The sequence below is a fragment of the Euphorbia lathyris genome, chromosome 10, assembly GCF_963576675.1.
Source record: "Euphorbia lathyris chromosome 10, ddEupLath1.1, whole genome shotgun sequence".
In the NCBI taxonomy this organism is placed as follows: domain Eukaryota; kingdom Viridiplantae; phylum Streptophyta; class Magnoliopsida; order Malpighiales; family Euphorbiaceae; genus Euphorbia; species Euphorbia lathyris.
The window spans coordinates 59,448,105-59,471,682 of NC_088919.1; positions in this window are offsets into that span (position 1 = coordinate 59,448,105).

Consider the following 23,578-nt stretch of genomic DNA (forward strand, 5'->3'; position numbering starts at 1 on the left):
TCGGTTGATTTCACGAGTTACGATTTTTGTGTTTTTCGGTGTTTTTAGCAAAATTTTAACTTTTAGGAAATTCGGATTTTTAGGAAAAAAAATGTTTTTTCCCAAACAAATAACTTTCTCCCTCTAAAAAATGTTTTAGAGTGAGAAGCTCCCAAAAACCCTCCCCTCAATGCATGGGGATCCGTGCCTTTTATAGGCACGGATCCCAAAAAAATTTTGGGCGTAGCCCGACGGGCGTCGGGCTATGCCCAAAATATTTTGGGCTTACGCCCAAAATGTTGGGCGAACGCCCAACATTAGTTGGGCAAACGCCCAACTTGGTTGGGCGTACGCCCAACTTCTATTGGGCGTACGCCCAACTTCTGTTGGGCGCGCGCCCAACAGATGTTGGGCGCTCGCCCAACGCAGGTTGGGCGCTCGCCCAACGGCTGTCGGGCCCGCGCGCCCAACGGCCGTCGGGCGTCCGCCCCGCGCTGTCGGGCGCGCGTCCAACTGTCGTTGGACGCGCGCCGACTGCCGCTAGGCGCTCGCACCACGTCGCTGAGAACTCGCGAGCCGTCCACTCGACGACCGCAACTCCTACTGACCTCTCGTTTTTATTATATTTTTTTGCTTTAAAACTCCCGGAACCAACCGCTTCAACCGTTTTGTTACAGGTTTTCGTCACAGGTCCTCCGACTCGGTGTCTACAGTTGCCCCTACTTTCCTATTTTGACAGTGATGTGTGTGTTTTGAAAACGTTTTTTGCTAACGCAACACATGCAATGTAAATATATTAAAGTAAAAGACACGTATAGAGTAGGAGGAAGAATACCTGATCTCTGCGCTGCGCGCTCCAGCTTCGTCTTCGATCCTCTCCGTCCTTGCCTTCGAATCGGCTGCCAGCGGACTTTTTCTTAAGGATCCTAGCCTAAATCGACCGCGGGTAAACAGCTCTTTCTAGCGACCCTAGTCTCTAAATCGATCGCGGGTAAAAATGGCTCAAAAGCAACCTCGGTCGTGGACCAAAGGTAAGAAGGCTCAAAAGCAACCTCGGTCGTGGACCGTAGGTAGGATGGCTCAAAAGCAACCTCGGTCGTGGACCGAAGGTAAGATGGCTCAAAAGCTACCTCGGTCGTGGACCGTAGGTAAGATGGCTCAAAAGCAACCTTGATCGTGGATCGAAGGTAAGATGGCTCAAAAGCAACCTCAGTCATGGACCGTAGGTAAGATGGCTCAAAAGCAACCTCGGTCGTGGACCGTAGGTAAGATGGCTCAAAAGCAACCTCGGTCGTGGATCGTAGGTAAGATGGCTCAAAAGCAACCTCGATCGTGGACCGTAGGTAAGATGGCTCAAAAGCAACCTCGGTCGTGGACCGTAGGTAAGATGGCTCAAAAGCAACCTCGGTCGTGGACCATAGGTAAGATGGCTCAAAAGCAACCCCGGCCGTGGACCGTAGGTAAGACGGCTCAAAAGCAACCCCGGTCGTGGACCGTAGGTAAGATGGCTCAAAAGCAAAAAGGTTCTTTCTAGCAATTCTGAATTCTAAAACACTGTCGTCTGTATTTTCACTGGAGCTATTGTCTCGGGTATTTGAGTTGTTTGATAGGAACGTCCTTATCTTTTCGTCTGGAACACTTCAGACTAAGAATTATTTTTCTATTGACTGTTGTCTGTATTTTGACTGGTGCCACTGTTCTGTAAAATTTTGACTGTTGTCTGGAGTCATATTCTTGGGGTATTGGTCACCTCCTGGCAGAAACGGACTGCAAATCGGAGGTCTGTGCACCTGGTAATTAATTATTTACTTTTTACCTTTATGTCACGTCGTACCTTTTTCGCTATTTACGGGAATGCCATTCCCTTCTTCTATATAAGGTGGTGGGGTTTCATTTCAACCCCACACCTTCTCTCTCTTCTCTCTCTCTCTCTAGCTTCTAACTTTGAGCATTCTTGTGATGGGTTCGGATAAATACGATGGCACGAAGGGTATGGATGCGGGTTTCGAGAACCTGACTAGAGTGGTCCCCTTTCAGCATCCTGCTTCTCATCTGAGTCGGACCAACATTAATCCGGTAAGTACCCCTTTACTCTTTTATCCTTTGACCAGACTTCTAGGCTTTACTAGCCCTATTTTGAACATCATTTGCATGCTAACCTCTAAGCCGTTTAGAAGACCTTTAGTTAGCAAACGCGAATTTCTACGCACGTGAACAATGTTTTATTTATTTTTCGAAAGAATGGGGACAATATGCATGTGAATAGTAAAAATACGAACAATGCATGCCAACCGTAAAAACGTGAATAGTGAAAACGTGAATGATGCATGCTAATTGCAAGGAAAAACGTGAATAGTGCACGTGAATAGTGCACGTGAACAATGTTTTATTTATTTTTCGAAAGAATGGGGACTATATGCATGTGAATAGTAAAAAATACGAATAATGCATGCCAACAGTAAAAACGTGAATAGTGAAAACGTGAATAGTGCACGTGAATAGTAAAAACATGAATGATGCATGCTAACCGTAAGAAAAAAACATGAATAGTGCACGTGAATAGTAAAACGTGCAAACGTGTATAGCACACGTGAATAGTAAACGTGAATAGTGCACGTGAATAGTAAAACATAAACGACTAAATTAAACGCTTTTAACCCAAACCAGAATTGGATTAACCTCCTTGCAAACACGCAGGAGAATGGAACATCAAAGAATAATGAATCAATCAAATTCTATACAAACGATCCTACGAATGAAATCTCACAAAGTAACGATCCTAACTGATAGGAACTTCTGGGTTTAAACATAACCGAAAGAATAACCAGGTTAACAAATCTTTATTAGACGTAGGCATAGACACGAGGTTCTCGAGGAGTAATGACTTTAGTGTGGCCTTTTCCTTACCTGTTCCGTTCCTTCCAGGTCATTGGTATTTCCGGGACCACCGAGGAGATTCATATCTGGTATGCCATGCTTAGCCCGACGGCTAAAGCCCGGGTACGAGAGTTGGGCTTCGAGCCTTTTATCCTGGCGTTGCCTCGCGCCAACGGAGTGTGCGACCGGTTCGGCCTTCGCGCCTTATATGAGAGATGGGTAGACTCGACCCATACTTTCCACTTCTCGTTCGGGGAGATGACAATCTCACCCCGCGACTTCTCCTTGCTGACCGGATTACGGGGTAGCGGTATCCCGGTTCCCCTCTTCTTTGACATGGTGCGTCCCCGGGTTGATCGTGCTGAGTTAGCTACTCTGATTGGACCAGGAGTCTATACGGGTGTCAAGTCCACCCCGATGAAGTTTATTACTACCTACGGATTACTGAGTCGTAGGGACTTCTGCGGCCGAGATGACACAGATCAGGCCGTTCGCAGCTTTCTTCTATATGCCTTGGGCGAGACGATCTTCCGCACTAAGAGCGGGACGATACATACGGGTCTTATCCAGGCCTTCCGTGATTTGGATGCGGTGTCGTCTTATGATTGGGCAGGAGCCGGCTTGGTTTTTCTGTACAAGTTCCTGGATTTGACTTGCCGGAAGCACAAGGATTTCGGTGGTTATACCTTTGCCCTCCTGGTACGTCGTCTATCATTGGCTTGTCTCCTTATTCTTTTCGCGATTTCTGCTTTTGACATCCGTTTCTACGAGCAGTTTTGGGCCTACGAGAGGCGGATTCTTCTATGCACCCGCAGGAGCCGGCCGCGTGTGGTTAGGCTTCCACTCATGACGCGGTGGAATGATTTTGATTTGGAGGCCGAGGAGGGGGGGACAGTGGCGCGATTCCTAGCATGGATCGACTCGCAGACCTTAGGACAGGTGAATACCTTCTAAACCACGTTTATAAACTCAAAAAGGCCTTGTATGGCCTGAAACAAGCTCCAAGAGCTTGGTATGAGAGGTTGACCAATTTCCTGCTGACCAGGAACTATGTCAGAGAAAAAGCTGACACAACCTTGTTTATTAAGAAAAAGGGTAAACATACCCTACTTGCACAGATGTACGTAGATGATATAATATCTACTGACGAGTCTTTGTGCAAAGAATTTAGCCAACAGATGCAAACTGAGTTTGAAATGTCGATGATGGGTGAACTCAACTTCTTCATTGGACTTCAAATCAAGCAAGGTAAGAATGGCATCTTTATAAGTCAGTCTAAGTACACCAAGGAAATGTTAAAGAAATTCAGCATGGTAGATTGCAAACCAATATCAACCCCCATGGGTACTGATACTGTCCTATGCAAGGATGAGAAGAGTAAGTCAGTTGATAGCAAACTCTATCAAGGTATGATAGGTTCTTTACTCTATCTCACAGCTAGTAGACCAGATATTCAGTACTCAGTATGCTATTGTGCTAGATATCAAGCTGACCCCAGGGAATCTCATCTAATTGCTGTAAAAAGAATTTTTAGATACTTGCAAAGCTCAGTTGATGCAGGTCTAAGGTATCCAACTTCAAATGACTTCACACTCATTGGATATACTGATGCTGACTATGGACGAGATAAACTAGAACGAAAGAGTACTTCGGGAGGATGTCATTTCCTCGGAAGCTGTCTAGTATCTTGGTTCAGCAAGAAGCAATCATCCGTAGCTCTGTCTACAATCGAAGCTGACTACGTGGCTGCTGGAAGCTGTGTTGCACAAGTCCTATGGATAAAGCAACAGCTTGAGGATTATGGAGTCAAAACAAAGACAATAGAGATCAAATGTGACAGCAAAAGTGCCATTGATCTATCTAAAAATCCAGTCCAACACAGCAGGATGAAGCATGTTAGCATAAGGCATCACTTCATCAGAGACTATGTACTAAAAGATGAGATCAAGCTGACCTATGTTCCAACAAATGATCAGCTTGCAGATATCTTCACTAAGCCCTTGGCACGAGAACAATTCAATATACTATGGGAAGCCATTGGTATGTCAAATCCACTCTAAATAATTCTGTATGATTGAATGTCGAGTGATTGCTATATTGAGTGGAAATTTGAATGAATGTGCAAATGCCATGCTAAGTAAATTAACAATAAATATCTACTCTTTATTAAGCTTAAAAATAGAAAAATAACCTCATGCTGAATTGAGATAAACATTGAATGGTTATACTGAGTAGATACAAATGTTGAGTAAAAATCCTGTGCTGAGTAGATAAATATATTGAGTAATCACCCTATGCTGAGTTGATGAACATACTGAGTGATTGATGTATGTTGAGTTATTCAGAGATAGGAAATTCATGAAAGCCATGCACTCAACATCGCGAATGTTTCGAATTCTAGCGAAATCCCGTAGAAACCCACTCGCGTAAAATAAATGCCTACACGTGTAACTACTGGCACCTTGGAAAGACGCACTTTAATGACATATCCCATACGCCGAAGATGTCATAAATGACAGAATCCTTGTCGGTTGAACGTCCCTAGGCAAAAACGGCTAGTTAATTGAATAGGGCCGCCGAAAATCTAGTATAAAAAATGGAAGGATCCCCACTCATTCCTCTTTACGCCTACGATTTTCTGAAATCAAACTCTTCTCTCCCTAAAACCTCAAAACCTTCAACAATGGCTTCCGGCAAAGACAAAACCCCTAAACTCACAACCCAAACCTCTGGCAAACCCACTCAGACTGACCCCGCGGGTCCTTCGACGCAAATAGAAAGAAAAATGATCAAAGTACACAAAAAGGTCAACAATCTGGAGGTTCTGAAATGCAGATGGTTCTCTCCAGGATTCGTCACCTCGGAGAAACCATTTTGTGACTGGATCGAGAAGAACAAGTGGACTGGCCTCTTCTCTCTCTCAGGAACAACCTATCCTAGGTTAGTATGGGAATTCTATACGAATCTACATATTGATGAAGATGACTCTGATTATTTGGAGACCTCAGTTAAAGGTCAGAAAATCATCGTGACCCCTGCCTATCTAGCCACCTTACTAGATTTACCAAACGAAGGAATTGAGTTTCGAACAACAAAGGAGAAAGTGCCAAAAGACAAAACTGAGAAGATCAAGGGGTTCTGTATACCCAAAGATCATAAGGGTGAAATACCCAGCACCTGTATGGGAAAAGAACAGAAGATGGTCCATTACATGCTGACCAACTTCATCTTCCCCAAACTCAACTCAGCTTCATCCGCCTCTAACTTTGAGCAGTGCTTCATCTGGCACATGCTAACCTACACTCCGCTCAATCTTCCCGTCTTCTTAGTTGGAGCTCTTCAACGAGGTGGTAAGAAACTCCGCTTGGGCTCTCTCATCACAAAAATTCTTGAGGACAAGCCGATAGAGACGGTGAATGAAACAAGTACCATGGGAAGTGAAATCACTGCAGTTCTGCTGGATAGACTATTGTACAATCAACCCTTGAAAGGATATGAAGGAGCTGGAGATGCTGAGGAAGATGAAGAAGCTGAGCAACCAGAAGTTGAGCTTGAAACTGAGACAGATAAAGAAGTGGAGACTCATACTGAGTCCCCTAAGATAGCTCAGCCTGAGCAGAAGAAGAAGAAGAGGAAGGCTCTTGAAACCTGCTCTAAAGACATCCATGCTGTCCCCAAAAAGGTGAGACTCGTGTCTCAGGAAAAAGCTAAAGCCGACAAGGCTAAAGAGCAAGCTGAGTTAGCAGAGAAGAGAAAAAGGCAAGAAGAGCCCGAGGATGAAGAGGAAACCCCTGAATCCCCTTTGATGAAAAGGAAGAAGGTTAACACCTTACAAACAGTTGAAACTGATCCCCTAGATTGGGCTGTCTCCCAAGGTCATGGAACTGACCTAGAAAAGGAAACTGAGGAAGAAACTGAGCAAAGAGCTAAACAAGAGCAGGAAGCTGAGAAAGAAACTGAGCAACAAACTGAGCAGACTAATGTTGAGCAACCTCAGGATGAGGCTGAACAGAGAGTTGAAGGAGATGAAAATGTTGCTGTTGAGGATCATGCTGAGCAACTTGAAAATCCATATGTAGAAGAGGAGACAGGTGCTACTGAGTCCAGTGAAGGTATTCCAGCTGACCCTTCATCCCCAAAATATCTGACACGACGAAGACTTAAAAATAAGGCGCAAAAGCAAATTGATCTTATGGACGACTTTCCTATTGATGAGCTTGAGACCGACCTCTCCAAAATCCAGTTCCAGTACTTCTCGAATGATGCTGAGACTGAGTCACCACCAGAAAATCCTGTAGAAAAACAAGCCTCTGTTACTCAGGATGAGGAACAAGCCAAAAACCATGCAGATCCAATCCAAGCTGCTCAAGGTGGCACACTTCCTGTTTCCACTTCACCTATTCAAGATGAGCAGATTAACTTGTCTAATCAAACTCCACCTCCAACTCAACATGTTGATGACTCGGCTCATGAAATCAATCAAAGTCCATGTACCAATCAAGGTACTCAATCTGGCAGAGAGCCAACTCCTCCACCACCATCAAACTCAATACCAGCCTCTGAGCCTAATGCTGATCAATTCGCATACTTGAATGCTACTGAGTCAGGACGCCGTGTCATCGCTTCTGCTCAGTCCTTGCTTCAAGATTTAAACACTCCTCAAGCTGATGCACACCAATCCACTCAAGCTGAGTCCTCTTAACTATCAAGTATTACTCAGCTTCTAAATGAACTCCGAGGCCTTAAGGATCTGGTCAGTATTATTACTACGGTTCAAACTTAGCAACCCAATCAAGGCCAGATAGCCAAACTGACTGAACTGATGCTGACAATGGCAACCCATATGAATTCGCTTGAAGGCAAAATTCACCAACTGTCAGAAGTCAATCCAGGGTATGCCACTTCCACTGAGTTTCAAAGCTATTTTGCTAAGCTAACTGCGGAACTGACCACATCTAGCGCAACTCCCAATCCTGAGTATGCTACCTCTGCTGAGTTGCAAGACTGCTTTACCAAGCTGAATGCTGAGCTGACCAATACGCGTGAATTGGTATCTTCTACTTCTCAGTGCACCATCGACCAATTAAGTGAAGCCGTGAGTCTCCTCAATGTCAACAAAGTCCAGATGGATGTTGACCCAGTCTCCAACAGTGAACTCTTGAGCTTTTCACAAGCTATAATGAAGGCAATGCGCATCAACAATGCTCAGCGCATGTTTTATGATTCTGCCTTGCTAAAGCTGTACCATCAATCCTTTGGTCAGATCACCAGCTTGCTCACCTGGCTGAGCAAGTCCCATGAATGCCTCCTTAGCATGATCAGCAGCTCCCTTCGGGTTCCTAGGCATGTCCAGGACGATAGTGTACCAGTAATTGATGGTTTGGGTGAAAGCACTAAGAAGCTTCAGCGCTACTCTCATTATCTCTCCACTGTTGCTCGGAATGAAACCTTCCTTTATAAGCCAGATGATGACAAAACGGGGGAGACTAGTCAAGGAGGAACTCAGCTTGCTGGTAATGTTTCTGGAAGCAAAGAGAAAGGCAAAGGAATTGCTCATGCTGACCACCAAGCTCAGAAGAAGAAGTAGAACTAGATGTAGTCTAGTCTAAGTAAATGTTGTTTGTTTAGAACTTGCATAGAAACATTTATATGTCCTGGTTGGCTTTATCTTTTTGCTTAAATCTATGTCAAGTACAATTTCCTCAAACCGGTCGATAAAATTGAACAAACAAATTAAGAAGTAAAAAATTACTCAGTATACATTAACTCTAAAACACTTAGGTAATAAACTGAGTATCAACATACTTCCAATATTTTTGAAAAACTGACTTAAATCCAAACAAGCTCAAATCTAAAACTAAGTCAGTATACACAAATGTCTTAAGTCTAATTCAATTAGATCTTGGAAGGTTTAGAATTAAGTTAAGACAATATGAGCAACCCTTACGGGGGAGTAATTTTAAAAATAAATCAATCATGGGGCAACTTATAACTGAGTTCCGTAATTATGTATTTTGCCAACATCAAAATGGGGGAGTTTGTTGAAACACCTTTCCACAAGATTTTGATTTGACAAAATCATCCATGATTAAGAGGCAATTAAATTTAAATGCTTTGATTTAATTGTACTAATGTGTTTGTTCAATATTGAGTGCAAGAATATATATATATAAAGTAAGACAGGACAGAAGTCAGCATAAGCAAAGCTGAGTGGAACGGAACTCAGCATGACAGAATGGAAGCCGAATGGAGCAGAACTCCGTATCAGAAGTTTTAGTCTAAGATGCCAGAACGAAGCTGACTAAAACAAAAGACTTCTTCAGCAGCATATAAACAGAACGGAGCTAACCACGAAGCAACTCAGTATAGAAGTTGAACATTCGAGGATAACGAATGAAGCTGAGTCACAATCAGGACAACATGAAGGATCCGTTCACTAAAGGACAAAGTCTGCCAATCTTCTGCACCAATAATTGGAACCTCCAAGACACACAAAATACTAAGTCCAAGAGACATGGGTCATTGGATTATTGGTAAAAGACAACTGGCACAAAAAGACAAGCCAGACGCAAGAAGACAAACCTGACGCCTGAAGAAAACAAAGAAAGGGAATGGCGGAACAGTCTGAAGCTGACCAGAAATTGTTCCCCAAAAGAGCCGTTTTGGTGTTAACGGTAACAACAATTCAAACGATCCAAATCTGCAATTTCCTTCTATAAAAGGACAATGAAGAACCTTGGATCATTACTGAAGCATCAAGAGAAAAATACAAAGAGAGAAAATCTTGAAAGCACTCAAATACAAAAAGATCTTACACCAATTTTTCTATTCTCTGTGTAAATGCTAGATTGATTATTGTGTAATCATCTAAAGTGTTCTTTAGTTTAAAAAGACCAAGTTCGTGATCAATAGGAATATTGAGAGTGATAAGCTGAGTGACTTGGTTGTAAGCATTCAGTAATAGAGAAATCTAGGTGCTGGGTTGTAGCACTTAGTAGGAGTTGAGTAGACGAATAGAGGAAGGTACTCTTGCATATTCAATTTCCTTGTAATTGGTTTGTGCTCTACCGTTAAAGAGCTCAGTATTGGATTCAAAAAGCCCGGAGGACTCTGGGGACTGGACGTAGGCAGAGAGGCCGAACCAGGATAAGTGATACTGAGTAATCTCTGAACTCTCTCTTATATTGCATGTGTTGTTTGCTGTATTTACTCAGCATATAAATTGCCTAAGCTGACCTTGAGTAAATAAGTGGTGCTGAGTTAGAAGCTGACATCTAAGAGCGTCAATTCTCAACTCACAAGAAAACAATTGTAGTCAACATCTGACTAAAGCTGTCTTGAAACATATCTCACCAAGCTGACCAAAAGCTGAGTTAATAAACTCTCAAAATAACTTCCAGTCAGCTTAATTAAAACGCAAAAAATTGTATTAGTTCCTAACCCCCTCTTGGAACTAATCACTAGGGACCAACAAGGGTTTCCGAGAAGTGTTCATGTAGCTCACATTGAGGGAACCCCGTGTCATACATATGATTGCGGAACAACCTTGCGTGCTCCATGGGATCCCGATATCCGCCATACTTGGGCATTGCCAACACCGCTTCAGGTGTTTCATAAGAGGGTGAGTCCGGTGTTTGCTCCGTAAGCATCCATACTGTATATTCCTTAATGAACCTCTTAGTCATTGCGGCCCAATCGCACTTGATACGCATTGGGAGGGACATATACCACATTAGTGGCTCCCCCATCAGTGAATTGCAAAACAGACTGGTGATCTCTTCTTCTTTAAAACCTAACGGCCCCATGGCCGACAAGTAGAAGTGAAGGTGCTCCATTGGATCCTTGTTGCCGTTGTATTTACTGACAGCTGGCAACAGACGCTTGAAAGGCCCAATTTGCAGCGCAAAACACTCTGCGGTCCTATCCTTAGCTTTCTTGTACTTTTCTAGGAATAAATCGGACAACTATTCCCAATCATGCTTGCAGGAGTCAGGCAATGAGTGGAACCACCCCAAAGGCTCGCCTATTAACGAATGGTGGAACCACTGAGCAATCTCATCCACCCCAAAGGATTCAACAAACATATCATGCATATACTCACGCAAGTGCACATCGGGATTCTCTCCTCCACTGAATAGACTCAATTCTGGCACAATAGTTCGAGACGACCCTTCCCCGGTCTCTTCAGTACTATCTTCATCATACGGGGCTCCGCCGTCTAACCCTTCATCCATCGGTTCACCCTCCTGCTCCTTGCCAAGGAAGGACACATATAAACCATTTCCAACATTACTCTTCTCATCGGAGTCCAAGAACTCCTCTTCATTTTCCCCGAAGGATTCCATGACTAAACTTGCTCCGATCCCAGACCCGATCATGCTCACCCTATGGTTAGGTAATGGATTACGCCTAGTGGAAGGGTTCGCTGACGAAGGATCAACTATCTTCTTTTCCTCAATCAAATCCTGAATCTCGTGTTTCAGTCTCTCGCAGTTCTCAATAGTGTGCCTATAATTACTGTGGAACTCACAGTACCCCCTAGCTTGTATCTGCAGAGTGGGCGGTGCTTTGTTATAAGGAGTGAGGGCCTTCAACAATCCCTTCTTCTGCAACCGTTCGAAAACTTTTGCATAGGTTTGATCAAATTTGGCGAACTGCCTCTTCTCGATAGCATTAAGATCAAGCACTTTCACTGCGGCCGATTCTGTACTCGCGCTTGGCCCTCCGGCACTATATCCAGACTTTGTACACTTGGTATAAGCTTTCTTCGGCTCTCCGTCCCCCTCGACTATCAAGGTGCAGCTATACATCTGATTGAAATCGGTAAAAGGCATATACCGCAGCTCATTCTTAATATACGTCAACGTGTTGCCGATTACCATTCGGATCTGATCCTGCTCAAGCGGCTTTTGCTTCATAACCGTCGCCTTGGCTCTCCACCTCCTCACGAAATCGGAAAAAGACTCACCAGTTTGTTGCTTAGTGCTTTCCAGCTCCTTTAGAGTAACCTCAAGCATAGTGTTGAAACTATACTGAGCGATAAATGATTTTGCCAACTCCTTCCAATCTCTCTTCGTCACTATCGGCAACGAGTGAAACCACACGAGGGCAGCTCCCTCCAGATAGGTATTAAACAGTCCCAGGACTTGATCCTCAGTCAGGATCGTGTGCTTCATTACTGCAACATACTGATTCATGTGGGCAGTAGGATCCCCAGTTCCATCAAACTTCTTCATGTCAGGGAGCCGAAACTTCAAAGGCAAAGCAGTTGCCGACAAACAATTCTTCAAATTATAAAAGTCCTGACTTCCGGAGCTTCCCCCATGCAGATCCTGCATTTCCTGAGTAATGTGTTGTTTCCATTCCTCTTCCTTAGCTTTCTCCTTCTCAAGCTGTTTCTGGATGTAATCCTGATAGTCATCCTCGTTCCCGAAGCGGGGACCAGTGTTCACCTCATTCTCAGCGCGCTTACTACCACTCTTGTTATCCTTCAATGCCAGCTCAATTAGCTGGGCCAAAATTGCGGCCAATTGATCATTAATGTTGTTCATAGAATTTTCTAATTCGGCCACCTTTTCGTCGGTCGTAGACATACTGGCAGAAGACTGAGTATAATCGGACGAAGACGATTCAGAAGCCACAACTGCCGATTCGGAACTGTCAATCTGTAGCTGATCAAACTGTCTGACTAGCCGGTTACCCTTGCGAAACCACAACCGCTTAATGATGAAGTCTACGCGAACGGCATCCATTAATATGTATGCATGATTTTATATGCATGATTCGTGGTGTGTGCGTTTATTTATTTACGGATATATAAGATAAGAAGAACAAACGTCCGTCTAATTACACGTATCACATCATCTCTCTTCCACCCTTATTCCTCCACACACTCGATGGTCCAAGTCTCTTTCCTAGGATTTTGGTTTGGGGCTCACATTGCGGTCCAAGGGACGCGTGATGCCGTCGATTATTGCGGAAACAGTAAATCATCCATCCGACAATACAGTTCGTTTTGACGTATCCACATCCAGTGACTAAGATATCGACCAAATGGATTGTTCTTTCGAATAACTCGTCTTTTGTCATTTCGCGAGATGCATTAGTTCGGGTTTTGATTCCCTTTTGAGCGTATCTCGGATTTAGACGTGGTACGAGTTATTCTTCTGGTTCAATCATTGGTTATTGACAATGACTCGTTCCCTTTTATTCGCGTGGGTTCGTGTCTCGATTTTTGGATTACAACGGGATCTTTTTGGATCTATCGAGAGACGTAACCACGTGTTTATTTAGTGATGAAAGCACTTTTAAGGAACAGACTCATCGCGTAACGTGTTTGTTTTTAGCGTTAAGAATCCGTTGGCTCGTTTTTGCTACATGAAAAGACGGCGAGTCTTATTTGAGCGCATGGTAATCTTTCGGCTAGCAACAACTCTTTATTTCTTCCCATCTACGGGATATATCACCCTAACGTGGTTATAGAAAATCAACATTTCGTTGAATCGCATGCTTATTCGAAGCAGGGATATTACCGTCCTTTTTTCATTTAGGTACGAGTCAAGCAAACACGCAGATCGGGCCATACTTCTTGTAGTTTTGGTAACGGTCAAAATGATCGAGCCATTAGTCAAACCCACAGTCTCGTCCATATGGCGCAATTATGCAGTTTAGCTTAATTCGGCTTTATGATTTTAAACGGCGTACATACCGGCTCGAGGCACGTATTTAACGGCATTGGTTCATTTTCTTTAACTACCCTCGGGATGGATATATATCGTAGATACAGAATGACTTTGGTCGTTTGTTTATTTTTTGTTTTTCTTAGTCACTTTTGCGGACACGTCCATTTCTCTTAAGAACAACACAAGGCGTAACGTAAGAGCTCGTTTTTCATTCGGAAGGGACGGGCCACGTTTGTGAAACTCTTTACGTTATAACGGGGTCGTTCAAAACAGAAATGTTCTTCATTTTCGTTTCGTCATAATCTCGTTTTATCCCAACGTATTTAAAGAATGTGAATAACGGCTATCGTTAATATAATCTTTTGAATCGAGATATAACTACCCTTAATATCAAAACGATTCGTACTAATACGTGCTTACGTCATAACGTATTTCCTGAACATGTGCCTTCTTCGGGACACGGAAAGGGACCAGGCGAGTCGCACAAGTCCATTCATACGAGATGACTATGTCGTCTTTAGTTCGCATTGTTTCGATGTTTTGGGGTAGTTTGTATATCGATTTAAGAGTCTATATTAACGCATCGCTTCATTTCCTTTACATATTTGATAACACGGGGAAAAATCCTTGATTAGAGCACGTCCCTGTGAGGCGCCGTTGGGATCGGCCGGGGACACTCCGATGCCAAAGTCAGTAAGGAAGATCAAGAGAGCAAACTGAATTGACAAAGAATAAGTGAATGTGTGTACCTTGATAGCCTAGGGATGTAGGCTATATATAGTTGGGGAATTCTTAACCTCTAGGTAACTAGAAAGTCTCCATTAATGCTCATTTAATGGCGGTTACAAGTTACTCTTAACCTGGTGATTTAAGACTATTAATGATTCATTTAATGATCTTTATGTCCGAGTTGGCGGTTAGCCGTTACTGTGATGAATCAGGTGAAAGAGGAGATTCACCTTATAGGTTCGCCAGCGGATCTCACTGTGCTGAACCGTGGAGATCCGCCATCTGGTTCTTCTTGCGACGTTCTCAAGGTGAATATCCCTTTTGGTCCTTGGGATAATATTCTTTGATCCGTCAAGGCGTATGTACGCTCTCCTTGAGAGCTATGGCGGGTCTCCGCTACTCGCTCTCATCGGGCGTATCTCGTTATGGCGTATCTCGCCATGGTCCACGTGGCGTGGCATAATGCTAGAGACTCCTTCATTTTCCTTATTATTTGCATATTCTCCCCTGCATTAATTATCATTAATGCCACATTAATCATGTATCAATATCTCTTTTAGAAGGAATAATGGTTTGCCATTATTTCTATTAATTTTCCCTTATTCTTTATTCAAGAATAATTTGGGTTGTTATCAGAAGCCCCCCTAAAGGTATAAAAAGCTCTTTAGGGCTGTCTAATCGTATTCCATGCTATTGATCTTTTAAGTGTTCAAACTTCTTCTGAATTTTCTCAAGGTTTCAAACTTGTTATGTCTCGAGGTAGGTGGCCAACCATATCCCTAGAGGCTTATGATAAGCTTTATGGATTTCTTTCCCTAGGATCCAATGTATGGAGATTTTTACGTTGTCTGTGAACTCTGACCGTTTATAAGGAGATTCGCCTTAGAGATCCGCCCGTGGATCTCATATGGCTTAGTCTTGATGATCAACTTGCTACCTATCTTTGAGTGATCTGTCCAAGGCAACTTAGAGTAGGTGGCCAGCCATACCCTTGTATGAAAACCTTTGTGATGGCTTGAACCTTGGTGAAGGTTTGTGTGCTTGGTATTCCTTTTGAGGGAATCAAGCTACCGTAAGCGTTTGATCTGCTTCCTCTCTTTGAGGTGGATCAATCTGCCATAGGTGTAGAAAACTCCTCTTTTTGAGAGAAGTTTTGAAGGATGTAAAGATCTCACGTTTGAGAAATGTTTTAATCCTGGCGGTGATCAGGGCTTGATCCGCCGTGTTTTATTTTTCTATCTTGGAGGAAAGTGGACCCGCCCTAGATGGGGCCATTTGTTCCTACCGCATAGGATTATGATTCGCCTTAGGGACTTCTTTTCTTCAGTTCTGCCATATTGAGGAGAATGACCCGCCCTTAGGGATCAGTGAGAATGATCAGCCATTTAGGGACTTTTGTGCATTTTGTGGAGGCGAGACTTTGTTATTTCTATGATGAAGATGCGGATTAATTTTGATGAAAACGAGACTTCATTAATTGGATAAAGACGAGGCTTTATGAATTGGATGAAGACGAGGCTTCATTACTTGGAGATGAAGACGAGGCTTCATTACTTGGAGATGAAGACGAGGCTTCATTATTTGGAGATGAAGACGATGCTTCATTACTTGGAGATGAAGATGAGGCTTCATTACTTGGAGATGAAGACGAGGCTTCATTATTTGGAGATGAAGACGAGGCTTCATTATTTGGAGATGAAGACGAGGCTTCATTATTTGGAGATGAATCCCTTAGCAAGTAATTTTCTAGAATCTGGTTTACGATTTCTCCGATTGTTTAGGGTAGGTGGCCAGCCGTACCCCAATGTGTGAACCTTTGTGAAGGTTTAGAAGCTGTTCTATTCCTTCTAGAGGAAGTAAAGCTGCCCAGGGGATTAACTTGCTACCTATCTTTGAGGTGAAGCGATCCGCCCGTAGGACTTTGTGAACCCTTCTTTGGGAAGGGAGTGAGAGAGTGTAAAGTCCTTGCGTCCAAGGAATGTTTTAACTCGTTTATGGTGTCCGACCGAATGGTGTCCGACCGAATGGTGATCATCTAAAGATGGATCCACCCATGAGAGTGTTCTCCTATCTTTGAGGAGAGAGTTGAGCTTATTTGAAAGCTCTTGAGGGTCTGTGCTTCTTACCTTTATGGAAAGGGGATCCGCCCGTGATGGGATCGATTGTCCTATCTTTGAGGTAATTGATCCACATGTGGAACTTATAATTCGCCAGCCACTGGACGTATATCAGCACTAAAAGGAGTGATCACATCTGGGCTTATTCCTGTACGGATCTCATTCTCCTATGCAAATAGGCTTTCAGACTCAATGATGTTTAATCCTTTGGCAATTCGTACCCGCTTTCCATCAGCAATAAGGAGCGTTTCTGTGTCGCCCAAAGCTGTAGTGACAAGTTAATATTTCTCACCTTCGTCCTCTTTGGATTGTGGGAGAATTGATAGTGACGCTGAGTAGGTCTCTTGAACCGTCTTTTGGGTCCCGCTAATCATTACTCCTCCTTTGTTGGTGAGAATGTACCTATGGTGATGATATTGCAAGAACTGCCCGTGTCTACCATTATCCGCCTCATTTCATCTTCCATCCTTCAATTGTCAACGCATCTGTATGTGGAGAGATTACTGGACATGTTTCTGCAAAAGGAGCAATGGAGGGATGTTTTATCTAGAGCGGATATTTTTGCTTTTTCCACGGGTGGCTGATACCCTGGTCCATCCGCCATGACATTAATGACACTTTTGAATTTATTTTTGGGATCTGTCTTCTGCTTGTCATCTTGTTATTTGTTATTCTGGACAAAGCTATCTAGTTTGCCAGCTCCCAGCAAGCTTCAGTGTGGTGGCCAACCAAAGGGTGGTAATAATCTTAGATTGGGTACCCCCTCAAATTTGACCACTGGAATATTTATATTACTTGTACTAAAGTCCTGTTTATGGAGGAAGAACCCCGATTTTTGTCTTTCTCACGATCTCGATTGTGAGATTCGCCTTTGGTTTTATGTGATGGAGATAACGATTCGCGGCGTATGTCATCTACCTCCCTGAATGCTTTTGCATCGTTCAATTAGATTCGCCATATTGCGGGGTTTTCTCCGGATCAGATCCTCCTGTAAGCTTTTACATGTTGTATTTTTGGCCAATGCTTCTGCAGCTGATCCACCGCCGCCTGAACCGCCTATATGTAATCGGTCATGACCTCCTTGGTTTCCTACGGGGACATGACCAATGTCTCCTGGTCGGGAGGATGATGGTGGTGGGCCGGTACTCCGGGGTGTATCAATAGGCCTCTTACTACGTCAGCGTATTGGAGAGGGAGGTGACCTACCTCTGCGAGAAGAGCCATGTCTTCGTGGCGAAGATGTTTTACGATGCTTCTCATTCGAAACTAACATTTGCACAGTTTTGTAGTTAGCTCAAGACATGAAAGTTTTGTTTATCCAATTTGGCAATTCATCAACCCATAATGGCCTTAATAGTTAGGGACAGTTACATGATGATCACAAATTGATTTAATATGTTCAATTCTCTTACGTCGGTAAAAGAAATTCTAATAATGTCAGATAAACAGTTTTTATATGAATAAACACATCCTTGTAAAAAAGGGAATGAAATAACTGTTTGACAAAACAATATTCAAAAATATGAATTTTTGATATTAAAAGTACTAAATAGGAGAAAAGCCATATATAGATGGTGAATTGTACAAGGAAAACCAAATATGATTTTTTGCAATTTCTTCTAATACTTATATGATTGTTCACCCAAAAGACCGACTAGATCTAAATCCTTTGCAATTACATGAGCAATTTTATGATATTTTAATATCAAATGACAAAATCACATCGAATGGATGATTTTTTCCTTTTGTAAATCCCAAGATCACGGGTCTTATACATGCGTTTGTACTGGTTCAATGATAATATCATATTACACTTGTCATGCATAAAAATATGAGGGCATAGTAAGCATGCAAGGTTTGATGAAAGATTTGTGTCTATGACTTCATCTTTTACGATTTATTAGATTTATCATAATAACATGTAACGATATTCATAGCACTTTATAAGAGTGAGGGATCTCAATTTTCTTTAATCAAAAATGGAATAAGAAATGAGAGGAAACTTATCTTTTTCATCATAAAATTCCAGATTTAATGTAGAAAACTCTTTCCCACCAATATATGGAGAACCGTATCTTTGGATAGATTTGTTGTACTGATTGAGCCAAAGTTGGAGATTGTGATTTCTATTCTGTTGACTTCATTGTTTTGTTCTTTGTGAAACTCTATACAATCACGATTTTGTGATCTTCTGTTTGTTAGAGATCCACGTTCACCGCACCAATTGATAACACGGGGAAAAATCCTTGATCAGAGCACGTCCCTGTGAGGCGCCGTTGGGATCGGCCGGGGACACTCCGATGCCAAAGTCAGTAAGGAAGATCAAGAGAGCAAACTGAATTGACAAAGAATAAGTGAATGTGTGTACCTTGATAGCCTAGGGATGTAGGCTATATATAGTTGGGGAATTCGTAACCTCTAGGTAACTAGAAAGTCTCCATTAATGCTCATTTAATGGCGGTTACAAGTTACTCTTAACCTGGTGGTTTAAGACTATTAATGATTCATTTAATGATCTTTATGGCCGAGTTGGCGGTTAGCCGTTACTGTGATGAATCAGGTGAAAGAGGAGATTCACCTCATAGGTTCGCCAGCGGATCTCACTGTGCTGAACCGTGGAGATCCGCCATCTGGTTCTTCTTGCGACGTTCTCAAAGTGAATATCCCTTTTGGTCCTTGGGATAATATTCTTTGATCCGTCAAGGCGTATGTACGCTCTCCTTGAGAGCTATGGCGGGTCTCCGCTACTCGCTCTCATCGGGCGTATCTTGTTATGGCGTATCTCGCCATGGTCCACGTGGCATGGCATAATGCTAGAGACTCCTTCATTTTCCTTATCATTTGCATATTCTCCCCTGCATTAATTATCATTAATGCCACATTAATCATGTATAAATATCTCTTTTAGAAGGAATAATGGTTTGCCATTATTTCTATTAATTTTCCCTTATTCTTTATTCAAGAATAATTTGGGTTGTTATCAATATTTTAGGATTAGACACGTATCATGGCAATTTGAAAACACAAACTGATTCATTTATCACATCAAAAATAGTAACGGGTAATCCTATGGCAACTTCTAAGGCTACTATATGCTGACACGGCTGATCGCGGGACCTCACAGGACCGCACAAATTCGCCCCTAACGAATGGATGGGGACCCTTTGGCGCCTTACTGTAAGGGGGAACTTACACTAGCCTCTTTCGAGCGACGAATGGACTCTCGCTAGAGGTTTCACGGAAATTACCCAAAAGGTTTGCAATAATGCGTATGAATGCATACGAAAAGAAATAATACGATCCGTCCCCGTTAAGGGCTTAATACACGCCTTCCGGAATCAAATTTCTCGCTTCCCCAGCAGAGTCGCCACTTGTTAGACAAGGTGCCGAACGGCCTCGCCCGGGCGGACCGGGGGGTGGACACCTCATGGCGACGTAAGCGGTGATTGGCACCGAAAGCAACCAATCGTGGAATCAAGCTGCTCGGCAGGACCGGAGCTCGGAGATATGGAAGAGTCGTCACCCACGAATGGGAAAATGAACACCGATCCCTTGCGGGAGACCGGTGAGGGTTCGGGAAACTTAGGTACGAGCCGAGAAGGCTAGCTCCTTTCCGGAGAAAGGCTACTAGGCACCCCGACATCTCCCGGTTATGAACCACCGGCCTCCTACTCAGCGTGTTAGGCGATAACGGACTAATCGCATATTTCTTTAAGTTTAAAATTCATTTGAAACCTTTTCTTTCTCGTTTTGAAAACCGTTTTGAGCATGTCATTAAAAGCCATTTTAGTAAAGATTCACCCATTTTGCATAAATTTAAAGTATATAGGAGAGAGAGGGGGAGAAGAAAGAATTGATTTATTCACAGCGTGATTTAGGCTTTATGTCGTATATTACATCTACGCTAATCTCACTCCCAAAAAACGAGTTTATTTACATGGTTCATACCTTAATCGCCGTTGAAACGATTTAGGTACGTTTCAAAACCCCGTTAATGATGTTCCCTCGAATCGCCGTTGGAATGACTCGAGCGTTTGAAAACGTTGAGCAAACATTTTTAATCTAAAAACGTGATTAAGCATACAAGTCAATTTATTTTGTACAAAACCATTTAATTAGGAAAACAATTCCAAAACTTCATTATTCAAAAAAAAACAATTTTAATTACAATGTTCGCTTAATCCGTCGTTGGAACGAATTAAGGTTTTAAAACGTGATGTTTTAGGAAACGGTTTAAAGTAATAGGAAAACCTTTTATTTACATTAGGAACTTCTAGAAAACTTAAGTTTAAATAAGCAAATTAAAATCTCTTTTTGTGGTTTACTTTCCCCTTTTTCACTCAATTATCCTTCATTTGAATATAATAACAACAATTAGTAAATTAAATCCAAATTCACCCAACCAAAACATTTTCCAAATCATATATACATATAGGAAATTTAAAAAGGGAAGAAAGATATATATATATATATATATATATATATATATATATATATATATATATTTAATAGAAATGATAATTATACATATACATTTAAAAGAAAAGGCAAATAATGAAAACTATAATTAATAGGTAAAAATGACAATAATATTCACAAATGATAGGAAACTAAGTTTTAACCCAAAAATGTTATGATAAGTGTATATAGAAAATAATCCCTAATAACCCCAAAATGACAAGTATGTATAGTTTAAATGAATTTAAAGGAAAATCTATATATATAGAAAATCTATATATATACATATAATTTTATCAAGTTAAATTGGTGAAAAATAATATCTAAACATGTTGAATAAATATATACAAAATAATTAAAAATAATTTGAATGCATGTATTACATAATTATACATACATATATATATATATCCATGGATTATCTAGATAACTACCTCGGTATAGAGGTTCTCTTTAATCCAAAGGCTCCTTTTCATAATTCGCAATCGCGTATCCCGCAACCACAGATTGCTTCGATTTCACAGGATCCTTTGAGAAAGCCTAATTTGGCGGTGCAGGGCAGGTCATTTGCGAAGGTCCTTGCTGGGAATCTGGATCCGACTCCTTGCTCGTCTGCTGTGATTTCTGATATTGGCGGTCTTCGGTCGGTTAGAATTTCTCAATCTGCCTATGATAGGCGTGCGGCCCTTTGCTCCTCATCTCTGATTGGCAGGTTAATCTTAAACAAAGGAGATGCCCCATGGAAGGTTCTTTCTCTTAAGGAAACTTTAACAAAGGTTTGGGGTTTGAAGGATTCTTGGCGACTGATATCTATCGGGAGAGGCTTTTTTCATGTGGTTTTGGGATCCCAAGAGATCAAGAATCAGTTGTTAGCGCGGGGCATTATCAATACTAAGCCAGGTACTTTCCGTTTGCAACCATGGATTCCGGACTTTGACCCCTATGCTGAGAAGTCTACAAATGCTCAGGTTTGGGTTAGATTATATTCTCTTCCATGGGAGTATTGGGATCCTCAAATTCTTTCAGATATTTCAAAGGGTATTCGAGGGCTTATACGATTTGATAATACCACTCTTGAAGGTGAGTTTGGTCATTATGCTAGAATGTTAATTGATGTGGATTTGATGAATGAGCTTCCTATTAAAATGGGTATTGAGAGAGAAGGAAAACAAATTTGGATTGATGTGGTGTATGAGAGATTACCAAGCTTCTGTAAAGTTTGTTCAAACATTGGCCACATGGCTTATGACTGCAAGAAAAATAAAAAACCATTGGAAAAGGTTCTAGAGGCTCCGGTTATTGAAAAAAAACGTACAATGGTTTCACAGGAGAGGAAGTTTGTGAAAAAGCCTAATGCAATTCAGACCGAGGTGCCTGTTCAACATGCCACTTCACGGATTGTTTCTGAGCTTAGGCCTCATGTTGATACTGGTTGTGTGGTGGAGGTTGTTCTACCTGGCAGCCCGCAACTTAGGAAGGAGGATGAATTCAGTTGTGATAAAACTGATAGGCCAGATTCACCTGGAATGGACAATATTCTCACTAGATATGAGGGAGCTGATTCAGCATCTGAATCATCATCCCGTACTAAATCCTGGGCTGATATGGCAGAGGATGATGACGATAGCTGGAACACAGTTAGCACTAAGAAAGTAAGGCGGAGGGAAAAAATTATGACAACAACGGAGAATTTGCCAGCTCGAAACAAACGAGCCAGTAAACCTCCGGTCCGTTTTAAATGATCTTTCTTTACTGGAATTGTAGGGGTATTCTTAATAGGGATACTCAGGGTTACTTGCATCATTTGTGTTCTCTTTATAAACCGGATTTTCTTTGTTTAGCTGAGCCTATGGTGGAGTTCAGTTCTGTTAATGAGGCCTTCTGGAGAAGGCTTGGTTTGTCTTTAATTGCTATGAACAATAAGGAGCTTCCAACTCTATGGGTTTTTGCAAAGATTAATTCTTACATGGTTACCAATATTTGTTTCAGACATGAACAATTTGTTATTCTGAGTTTGTCTAATTTAAATACTTTTGTCTGCTTTGTTTACGGGAGCATTTGGGCAAATAGACGTGTCACTATGTTTGATGATATTTTGGCTCATCAAAATAGGTTGAATGGGCATTGGGTGCTTCTTGGAGATTTTAATTCTGTCCTTGGATCTCATGAGAAATCAGGACGGGCTCCTGCTTTGCGTCCTTGTAGGGAGTTTCGTGATTTTATTGATTCTGGTTCTTTTGTTGATGGTCCTACTCATGGGGCCTTCTTTACTTGGTCTAATGGTAGGTCTGGCTCTGCGCGGGTTGAATGTCGTCTGGATAGAGTTTTATTATCTGCTTTATTCTCGGACTTCTGGGAATCGATTTGCAGTTTGGCTTTACCGCGACATCACTCTGACCATTGCCCTTTGATGTTTAGCTGCTCCAAGGGGAATCACCCTATCTCTAGATTCAGATTTCAGTCTATGTGGATTCTGCATCCGGGGATTAGGGAGGTGATTGCTGATTTTTGGAATGGAATGCATCCTAGCTTACCTTCTATGCAAGCTTTATGCGATAAACTCAGGCGACTTCGGCCGGTGCTTCGTCACTGGAATAAAGTGGTTTTTGGTAACATTGATATGTGTCTCACTGATGCTGAGACGGATCTGGCCCGTGTGCAGGCAGAAATCTCTGAGAATGGGTTTACTCCTGAACTACATCATGAGGAGATGAATGCTCATGCACACTTGGATAA